The following is an 11,591-nucleotide window of genomic DNA, read 5'->3' on the forward strand; positions in this document are numbered from 1 at the left end:
GAGAGAGAGAGAGAGAGAGAGAGAGAGAGAGAGAGAGAGAGAGAGAGAGAGAGAGAGCGAAAGAGGGAGAGAGGGAGAGAGAGAGAGAGAGAGAGAAAGAGGGAGGGAGAGAGAGAGAGAGAGAGAGAGAGAGAGAGAGAGCGAAAGAGGGAGAGAGAGCGAAAGAGAAAGGAGTCTTCCTCATGAACAAACAATGCACCATGTTCCACTGATAATTCCAGTAGAAGTTGTACCACTGCCTAATTCAAGTTGACTCACGGCCATTACAGATTGATGCGCATTAAGCAGCAAGTAACACAGGATTTACAGGTTGTGTTTAATAATCTAAGTTAATGCGCACGATAACGAAAGAATGTGCATGAATCAAAACCAAAAGTAACAAGTGCTCCTCATTTAATTTGTTTGTTGGTTGTAGTCAAAGTAAGAAACCAAAAGCCAAATGGTTATCCTTGTGATGATCATAAAAAAAGATTATAATACTGTTTAACCCCCACCGCACACACTCACACACACACACACACACACACACACACACACACACACACACACACACACACACACACACACACACACACACACACACACACACACACACACACACACACACACACACACACACACACACACTTACCAATGAGTTCAGATTGATGTGTAGAAAAAGGCAGGGGAAAGGTGTACTCTTCAGTGTAATACTGCTACAGTCAGAGATAATGATCAGGAAACTCTGACTGCTTTTATACTCCTACAGCTTGAACTCCACCCATAGAGGATGGAACTAGTGAGTTCTAAACTGTATCAAAAATGACAATGGTTGTCCTTTTTGACAATTTGATTTTATTATTATTATTATTATTATTATTATTATTACCCTTATTATTATTATTATTATTATTATTATTGTTGTTATTATATAACATTTTAATGACTGGTGGTCCGATTTGATTACATTTCTATGCTGATGTTTTTTTATGTGTGTTTCTACAGTATATACATGGTGTAGCATAGTGGTTCTGCATTGAATTGCAATTCAGTGCATTAATTTGGTGGTTTCAGAGAGTTACAAGCAGGTTCTATAAATGCATTGTAAAAACAATACAGCAATGTGTTGATAATGAATTATTTACTGAGAATATTGTACTTGTAGTGGATTATATTTGACTATTAGTATACTTTGACTCAAGTAATGGTGTTGAGCACTGTATATCTCCCATTGTTATGGAAGTGAATGATGATACAGGTCATGACTATGTAGAGAACCAGCATGCTAAGCATGATTGAGGGATGGCAACTACTAACATTAGTTACAACACTGTAGTTGCCTACTACTAGCCAACTAGTGCAAAGCTATATTTCACAACTGCCTTAAGTATGTATAACTCATTGTATTTCAGATTCACATTATGAAAAGGGATTTATGCTCTACTAATCACTTCAGCAACACTTTTGAGTGCTAGCCAAATCGCCTCCAGCATTGAGGGTTGTTGCACAACCTTTGAAAAAATTCCATTACCACAGGTAAGGGTGTTTATATGATTTGTTTAGAGTATGATCTATGACATAATTAGAAGAATATGTTTGACCCATAATATAAAATGATACATATTATGAAAAAGAATAGCATTGTGTAACTCAACGGGCATGTACTGTTTAGACTGATGATAGGGTTCTTGGTTTACCTACTGTATGATCCTAGATTACCATTTCTATGCATTTCCGCAGAGGTGGACTCGACCCCAGTACTTGAGTAAGAGTACAGATACTCTTGGTCAAATTTACTCAATTAGTAAAAGTAAAAGTAAAAATAGCTCAGTCAAAATGTTACTCAAGAAAGAGTAAAAAAAGTTATTGCTTTTAAATATATTTAAGAATACAAAAGTACATGCTTTGAAAAATACTTAAAGTACAAGTAAAAGTAGAAGTACATTTCTTAATGTTTATATCAATGAATTGCTGTAACGTTTTCACAATTAATCTATAGGACCTTGTAACTCAGAGAAGAAACTCTGTGAAACCACCTGCACTGCATGCACTGATGTGCTTGTAGAACCATTACATTATACAAAGCCTGCAGTAACACAGAGTAAAAGTAAAATATTTGTCTAGTACAGTACAGATCCTCAGAATCTGTACTCAAGTTACTCCATTACTGTCCACCACTGTGCATTTCACGTATCACCTCGTATTTACCTTGCTTACTAAAAGTCACTCTGGATTAAGCGTCTGCTAAATGCCTAAATTGTATATGTATTGTACATTTTAAATTGTGATTATCATAACTACAGCTCCCCTCCCTCAATATCCGAGGGTACACATGCTCCAGCAAATTTGATTGCTGGGTCATTGCTGGGTTTCAGTGTGAACTGACAATAAAGTATTATCGTATCGTATTATCGTATGCCACCTCAGATATTGCGGGGGAGGTAACTAAGTAAAACATGTAGTGCTGTTTTAACCACCCCCAATATCTTAGTCATAGCTCAGTTTGGCATGCCACCTGGATGCACGCACACTGAGGAGGACTGTAGCCTTACCAATGTGTCCACCCAGATTCAATTACATTTCTATCCTAGCATATAGTGGTTCTACAAGCATGTGCATTGATTACGTGGTATTCAGACAGTTCTAAGTGCCTTATGAAAACAGTACAGCTGTGCATCGATAATCAATACTTTACTGAACAACTTTCAATTGTAAAGTAAGTAAGTAACCTTAGGCCTATAGGGACCAACGATTCTCGATCCATGTGGTAGACACACTAACCAGAAGGCTAATGAGCTTCAATTGACGTGGATTACAATTTGATCAGGAGTATCTGTACTTTGTCCACCACTGCATAATCTTAATAAACCAGATTTCCACGACTTTTCACGCGTCCCGCAAATTGAGACACTGTCCCACATTGTGATTGGCTGACTCCGGTTTTCTAATGCAGTTTTAAAACCTGGCTTTCGTCAAATGGCTGATACTGTTGCTGCAGGTGAGAGAAATCACAGCTAAACTGGATTCCTACTCACATAAACAACAACTGGGCATGTCTACACAAGTCACTATATCATCATAAAAGAATGTGACAGAATAATACTATTACTAGTAGCAGTAGTAGTAGCTATAGTAGTAGAGCAGTATTTGTTTTATTTATTTTTTCATTTCCCAGAGTTTCCCGTTTTGAATTCCAGAATCATTTTGAATGGAGAATGTCAGGGTACTGAAGTATATGTCTAATATATCCTATGACAGGTTCCTGACAGCCATGAGTGAACTGTCCTGACATGAACTGTATTCTGTCATAACAAGACTAACCTGAACCAATCAGATAGCTACATGCAAAAAAGAAAGGAAAAAAAAAATGCTACATGAATGCAGGAAACTACAGTTCAGCATTGTCAATTGTCAAATTGTCAAAAATATAAATTATCATACTTATGCAGATAATGGCATGCATGTTGAGCACCGAGAGAGAGAGAGAGAGAGAGAGAGAGAGAGAGAGAGAGAGGAGAGAGAGAGAGAGAGAGAGAGAGAGAGGGAGAGAAAAAGGAGAGTCAAGAATCAAGGTGTCTTCCTAATGAACAAACAATGCATCCTGACGTAAAAGTTGTACTACTGCCAAGTTGACTCCCGCCATTACAGATAAACACACCAGATGAACACACCACTACAAACTACTTCAGCGTAAATTACGCTGAAGAGTTTACAGTATACTTTCGTAATACAGCTACAGTCAGAGATAATGATCAGGAAACTCTGACTGCTTAATACTCCTACAGCTGGAACTCCACCCATAGAGGCTGGAACAAGTGAGTTCCAAACTGTAACAAAAATGACAATGGTTGTCCTTTTTGACAATTTGATTTTATTATTATTATTATTATTATTATTATTACGGGGCCAGAGCACAGCTCTGGACCTGTTTTAATATTGCCTGTATTCTTCTGTTTCTGCCACTTTTCGCAGTTCTGGCTGAACCGTGCTGTCGCTTTTTACGAAACTCGGCCATATGGTAGATGGTCATGAAAAACTATCAAGAAATAAATCTCACAATCTTTCGTCCAAAGGTGGCGCTATAGCACTCAATTGAAAATGCCAACTTTGAACAGGTATAACTCATGCCCTGTTTGACCTACAGCAATAAAACTTCAATACACACATGCGTCTACTCATGATGAACAACTTTCACCCTCTGACTTTTGACCTCTGACCTTTAGATCTCCCACCATTTTGAATTATATGAAAAACATATAATCCTCCTGGGATTTTTGAGTAATCTGCACGAAACATTTTACACATGAACTTTGGACCTATGCCGACAAACAAGCAGCAAAGATTCCATAGGTGAAAAAATGAAGCTTTAATGAGCCAATGAATATTGCAGTTTTATGACAATTATTCATCTGCCCCTAACACATACATGCAGACTCACATTTCTTTAAAACTTTGCGTTAATGTTGAGGGTCATTCCAAATATTACTGAAACCAATCTTACTCCAATTGGTCAAAGGGGGGCGCTATAGCGATTTTTTGAAAAGTGCAAACTTTAAACAGGCAAAAGTCATGCCTCGTTTGGCCGACAGCCATTAAACCTGCTTACACATGTGCCTTGACTCATGAGGAACACATGTATCACGTTTGACCAGTAAGCCTCCGCCCTTAGATTGTCCGCAATTTTGAGCAGTTTGAAAAACACTTAAACCCCAGGATTGTTCAGCTATTTGCGTGAAACTGTATCATCTGTGTGATCTCCTTTTTCACAGGTTCTTGTCTGTTGGTCCAATGGCTTCTCCCTTAAACGTGTGCCTCACAACCTGAAGGTTGCCAGTTCAAGCCTCACTTTATGCGGACTTCATTAAAGTTGCATTGCACACAACATGATTGTGTCAATTAATACATGTGCAATTGTTAAACATAACCTGAAATACTTATTTGAGAGGGTATGTTTTTGCAATGTATGACATACTTCATTGTGAAAATAGCCGATCTACAATCTCAAAACTTTTCAGATAGCAACGTGTTTCTGAGCTTGTAGATCGGCTGCTTTCACTGGTTCAGTTTTATCATCAACAGACAACCTCAGCCTGCTCAAAGCTATAGCACTATAGGTAGTGTTGCAGCCTGTCAATCCAAAGGTTGAGGGTTCGATTCCTGTTAATGGCAATAGGTTGACACGTCCAATCAATCCATTCTGCTTCCATCTTTCTCTCTCTTCAATCTATTGTTTCCATGTCTCTCTCTCTTCAATCTATTCCGTTTCCATGTCTCTCTCTCCGCCCTTAGATTGTCCGCAATCTTGAGCAGTTTGAAAAACACTTAAACCCAGGATTTTTCAGTTATTTGCGTGAAATGGTATCATCTGTCTGACCTCCGTTTTCACTGTATCAGGTCTGTTGGTCCAATGGCTTCCCGCTTAAGTGAATGTTTCACAACATCGAGGTTGCCGGTTCAAGCCTCACTTGGTGGAGACTTCATTTAAAGTGCATTGCAAACAACAAGACTGTATTAATGAATACATATGCAATTGATAAAGATAACATTAAATACTTATCTGAGAAGGTATGTTTTTGCACTATAGGTAATGTTGCAGTCTGTCAATCCGAAGGTTGAGAGTTCAATTCCTGTTAATGCCAATAGGTTGAGATGTCCAATCAATCCATTCTGCTTCCATCTCTCTCTCTCTTCAATCTATTATGTTTCCATGTCTCTCTACAATCTCACAACTTTTCAGATAGCAACGTGTTTCTGAGCTTGTAGGTCGGCTGCTTTCACTGGTTCACTTTTATCTTCAACAGACAACCTCAATCTGTACAAAGCTATAGCACTATAGGTAGTGTTGCAGCCTGTCAATCCGAAGGTTGAGGGTTCAATTCCTGTTAATGGCAATAGGTTGAGATGTCCATTCAATCCGTTCTGCTTCCATCTCTCTCTCTCTTCAGTCTATTATGTTTCCATGTCTCTCTCTCTCTCTCTTCAATCTATTCCGTTTCCATGTCTCTCTCGCTCTCTCTCTCTTCAATCTATTCCGTTTCCATGTCTCTCTCTCTCTTCAATCTATTCCGTTTCCAAGTCTCTCTCTCTCTTTCTCTTCAATCTATTCAGTTTCTCTCTCTCTCTCTTTCTCTTCAATCTATTCCGTTTCTCTCTCTCTCTCTCTCTTCAATCTATTCCGATTCTCTCTCTCTCTCTCTTTCTCTTCAATCTATTCCGTTTCTCTCTCTCTCTCTCTCTTTCTCTTCAATCTATTCCGTTTCTCTCTCTCTCTCTTCAATCTATTCCGTTTCTCTCTCTCTCTCTTTCTCTTCAATCTATTCCATTTATCTCTCTCTCTCTCTTCAATCTATTCCCGTCTCTCTCTCTCTCTCTCTCTCTCTCTCTCTCTCTCTCTCTCTCTCTCTCTCTCTCTTTCTCATAATTATGTTCTTTTAGAAAGTGAGCAACAGCAACAGTCCACCTGGCCTATTCCCATGGATTGGATCTACCCACCTCACCTGCTGTCATTCCCTCTCAATCCATAATCACACCTGCCCTCACTCACTCACTCACTCACTCCTCATTAGTCTCTCTCTCTCTCTCTCTCTCTCTCTCTCTCTCTCTCTCTCTCTCTCTCTCTCTCTCTCTCTCTCTCTCTCTCTCTCTCTCTCTCTCTCTCTCTCTCTCTCTTCCCTGGCCCCGCTTATCGCTGCTTGCAGCTATATTTATTATTATTATTACCCTTATTATTATTATTATATAACATTTAAATGACTGTTGGTCCGATTTGATTACATTTCTATGCTGATATTTGTTATGTGTGTTTAGCTTTGTGTAGCATAGTGGTTCTACAAGTAACTCAATGTATTGCATTCATTAGGTGGTTTCAGAGAGTTACAAGCTGGTTCTATAAATGCGTTGTGAAAACAATAGCAATCAAGACGACAAGACGGCACCCAGACGACGGCCAGATGGCAACAGCCTGTACTCTGGCTCGAGTGGGTGGGCACTATCCTGCCGAATGGACTTCGCCTTCATGAGCAGCTGTCTGTTATAGAAGGGATGGAGGCTCTCCAACTGGATGCCAGTAATTTTGGAGGCAGTTTTCACTATACTTCTAAGAGAATTTCTATCTTTAATGGCGAGGTTACCATACCAACAGATGATAGAGAAGGAGATAACAGAATGTACATAGGCACTGTAAAACAGTTTCATCAGGTCTCTGTCGACATTAAATCTGGCTAATTTCCTTTGGCAGAAAAGGCCCTTCTTACACAGTATGTCAGTGTTTACATCAAATTTCAAGTTGCTGTCAATAATTGTGCCCAGGTATTTATAACTGGGTACGATTTCCACTGGCTGGCCACCGATATCAGTGTTCTGGGTAATTTGTTGATAATGAATTATTTACTGAGAATATTGCACTTGTAGTTGGTTATATTTGACTATTAGTATAGTTTGGTGTTGAGTACTGTATATCTCCCATTGTTATGGAAGTGAATGATGATACAGGTCATGACTATGTAGAGAGCCAGAATGCTAAGCTGGATTGAGGGATGGCTACAACATTATTGTAGTTGCCTACTACTAGCCAACTAGTGCAACGCTATATTTCTCAACTGCATTTAAGTGTGTATAACTACTTGTATATCAGAATTGCATTATAAAAAGGGATTTATGCTCTACTAACCACTTCAGCAACACTTTTGAGCGCTAGCCAAATATCCTGCAGCATTGAGTTTTGTGTGCCTGTTGCACAACATTTGAAATAATCCATTACCACAGGTAAGGGTGTTTATATGAATCTTTAGAGTATGATCTATGATAAATTAGAAGAATATGGTTGACCCATAATATAAAATGATACAAATTATGAAAAATAATAGCACTGTGTAACTGAACGGTCACGTATGCTGTTTGTTTGCTGGATTTAGTCAAGCTCAATAAGTGATACTTGTGATTTATTTTTTAATATTAGACTGTTTAGACGATGATGATGGTAGGGTTCTTGGTTTACCTATGATCCTATTGACTATTTCTATGCATTTGATGTATTACCTCATATGTACCTTGCTTAGAGTAAATCACTTTGGATTAAGAGCGTCTGCTAAATGCCTAAATTGTATATTTATTGTAAATTGTAAATTGTGAACATCAAAACTACCGCCCCCCTCCCTCAATATCCGAGGGTGCACATGCCACCTCAGATATTGCGGGGAGGTAACTAAGTAAAAAATGTAGTGCTGTTTTAACCACCTCCAATATCTTAGTCATAGCTCAGTTTGGCATGATGCCACTTGGATGCACGCACACTGAGGAGGACTGTAGCCCAATGGGTTGAGAGTGATGTGGAACTTCACCCAGATTCAATTGCATTTCTATCCTAGCATAGTGGTTCTACAACATACATGGGCAACTGGCGGCCCGGGGGCCACACGCGGCCCCCACCTTCACTTAATGCGGCCCGCAGGTTAATATCGGAATACTGATATATTATTGATTTCAGCTGTTACAATTCCAAACATGCAAACATGACCCAACTTAAATTACAAGTTCATAAAGTTAACATAACAAACTAAATGCATTTCAAATTAAATAAAAATGTTACTTTTCAGGATTCCAATTCAAAAAAGCAAAAACGAATTCAGGACTCCAATTAAAAAATAGCAAGAATAGCAGATCTACAAACTCAAAACGTGTCACAGAGCTTGTAGATCGGCTATTTTTGCTACTTTTGTGTGACATAGAATGGCGAAGTACGGCATTAATTTACGAAAACAGTTAAAATACGGAGATAAGAGGTGTCTGCCCGACAGTATATGCAATGTGGCCCTCAGGAGTGAGTGTGGAAATAGTGGCCCTCTCCGTCATCAAAGTTGCCCAACCATGTGCATTTATTACGGGGTATTCAGAGAGTTCTAATTGCCTTGTGAAAACAGTATAGCAGTGCATTGATAATCAATACTTCACTGAGCAACTTTCAATTGTAAAGTAAGTAACCGTAGGAACCGGTTCTTGAGCCATGTGGCAAACACTCTAACCTCAAGGCCACTGAGCCTCAATTGACATGGATTCATATTTGATCAGGAGTATCTACTTTGACTCAAGTGATGGGATTGTGAACTTTGTCCACCATTACATAATCTCCCTTTATAGAACAGGTATTTCTTTCTTTCTTATTGTGTCCGCCAGGCCGAAAGGCATGGCGAGAGAGTATGTTTTACCCCCTGTCCGTCCGTCCGTGTGTGTGTGTGTGTGTGTGTGTGTGTGTGTGTGTGTGTGTGTGTGTGTGTGTGTGTCATTCTGTCATTTTGTGGACAGCTAATCTCTGGCACCGTTGGCTTGATCGCAGCGAAACTGTCTACACACACTCCCTGGATGCCAGAGCAGAACCTCTGCTCCAATTTTTTCACATGGGCCTTTTATAGCACCACCAGGAGGCCGATTTGTGCAAAACACATTTTTGAACACTACTCCTACAGATTTTAGCCAAAAATCCCCCAAATCGGTACACAGTATCTCTATAGTCATTAAAAGAAACGGCTAATTTCAGATTTTTCTTATTCCATCCTGATTGGCAAAAATTGTCTCAAAGTTTGCAGGAGTACTCCGTTTCGAACAAAATGCCTCAAATCATGAACACAGCATGCAATTTCCGTGAAATTTTGCACACACATTCCCATTAGGCCGGGGAAGAAATGCCATTTGAAAATGTTTAAATCAGCCTCATGGTGGCGCTGTAACAGGCCGATTCGTGTTTTTACCTATAACTGCACCGATTAGTGTAAAACTTTGTATGCACACTCTCTAGAGGCCAAGGAAAAACCTTTGCCCTGCATTTTTCACATTTGCATTTTATAGCGCCACCAGGTGGCAGACTTATGTAAAACAATTTTTTTGATATTAAGCTTTCAGATTTGATCCAAATTTCACGCAAACCGGTACACATGATCTCTATAGTCATGTGATCAAGACGGATCTGTTAGATTTTTCATATTCCATTCTGATTGGCTAACATTGACATGTAATGTTTGCAGGAGTGGCCCGTTTTGAACAAAATGCAGCAAATCATGAACGCAGCGTCCGATTGCGGTGAAACTTTGAATGCACATTTGCACTACGTTGAGGAACAAATGCCACCCTTTTAACATTGGCCTGTTATAGCGCCACCAGCAGGTCAAATTTAGCAAAACACATTTTTAGAACAGAATGCCTCAAATCATGCATGCAGTGTCCGATTGCCGTGCACGGCCTAGGAATAAATGGCACCCTTTTCACATTGGCCTATTATAGCGCCACCAGGAGGCCATAATAACCTACCTGACCTGGCGGAGACTTGTGCTCCGAGGAGCACTTTTTCTAGTCTTATTTATTTTTTCATTTTCCAGAGTTTCCTGTTTTGAATTCCAGAATCATGTTGAATGGAGAATGTCAGGGTACTGAAGTATATGTCTAATGTATCATACGACAGGTTCCTGACAGCCATGAGTGAACTGTCCTGATACTGTATGAACCACAGTCTGCCATAACAGGACTAACCTGTACCAATCAGATAGCTACATGCATACATGAATGCAGGAAGCTGCAGTTCAGCATTGTCAACATCAATCTACAAATATTAATTATCATACATTTATACAGATAATGGCATGCATGTTGAGTACTGAGAGAGAGAGAGAGGGAGAGAGAGAGAGAGAGAGAGAGAGAGAGAGAGAGAGAGAGAGAGAGAGAGAGAGAGAGAGAGAGAGAGAGAGAGAGGAAGTCTTCCTCATGAACAAACAATGCACCATGTTCAACTGATAATTCGAGTAAAAGTTGTACCACTGCCAAGTTCATGTTGACTCACGGCCATTACAGATTAATATGCATTAAGCAGCAGTAACACAGGATTTACAGGTTGTGTTCAATAATCTAAGTTAATGCACACGATAACAACATAATGTGCATGAATTAAAAGTAACAAGTGCTCCTCATTTAATTTGTCTGCTGGATGTAGTCAAGGTAAGAAACTAAAAGCCAAAAAGTTATACTTGTGATGATCATAAAAAAAAATTACAATACTGTTTAACCCCCACCACACACACACGCGCACGCACACACACGCGCGCACACACACACACACACACACACACACACACACACACACACACACACACACACACACACACACACACACACACACACACACACACACACACACACACACACACACACACACACACACACACACACACACACACACACACACACACAGAGAGAGACACACACAGAGAGAGACACTTACCAATGAGTTCAGATTGATGTGTAGAAAAAGGCAGAGGAAAAGTATACTGTAAACTCTTCAGTGTAATACAGCTACAGTCAGAGATAATGATCAGGAAACTCTGACTGCTTTTATACTCCTACAGCTGGAACTCCACCCATAGAGGATGGAACTGGTGAGTTCCAAACTGTACCAAAAATTACAATGGTTGTCCTTTTTGACAATTTGATTTTATTATTATTATTGTCTCCGCCAGGCCGAAAGGCGTGGTGAGAGAATATGTTTTGCACCCTGTGCGTCCGTCCGTGCGTCCGTCCGTCTGTGTGTCCGTCCGTCCGTGTGTCCTGTCCGTCCGTTAGCAGCTAATCTC

General features: G+C 39.8%; 1 protein-coding gene across 2 annotated transcripts in view; it reads right to left on the reverse strand.

The window, feature by feature from the left end:
• LOC308087870 (apoptosis-associated speck-like protein containing a CARD) overlaps window positions 1-11,318 on the reverse strand; it is a 28,021-nt gene extending 16,703 nt beyond the window's left edge. The window contains exon 1 of one of the 2 annotated variants that reach the window (XM_080432076.1): window positions 11,243-11,318. The gene's annotated coding sequence lies outside the window, so the exon portion shown is untranslated. Of the gene's footprint in view, window positions 1-631; window positions 699-11,242 lie in introns of those variants that run through there. The other variant, XM_080432077.1, reaches the window with a different exon arrangement.
• Window positions 11,319-11,591: the final 273 nt, after the last annotated feature.

The sequence above is a fragment of the Gymnoscopelus braueri genome (genome assembly GCF_963280865.1).
Source record: "Gymnoscopelus braueri genome assembly, chromosome: 7".
NCBI classification, from domain to species: Eukaryota; Metazoa; Chordata; class Actinopteri; order Myctophiformes; family Myctophidae; genus Gymnoscopelus; species Gymnoscopelus braueri.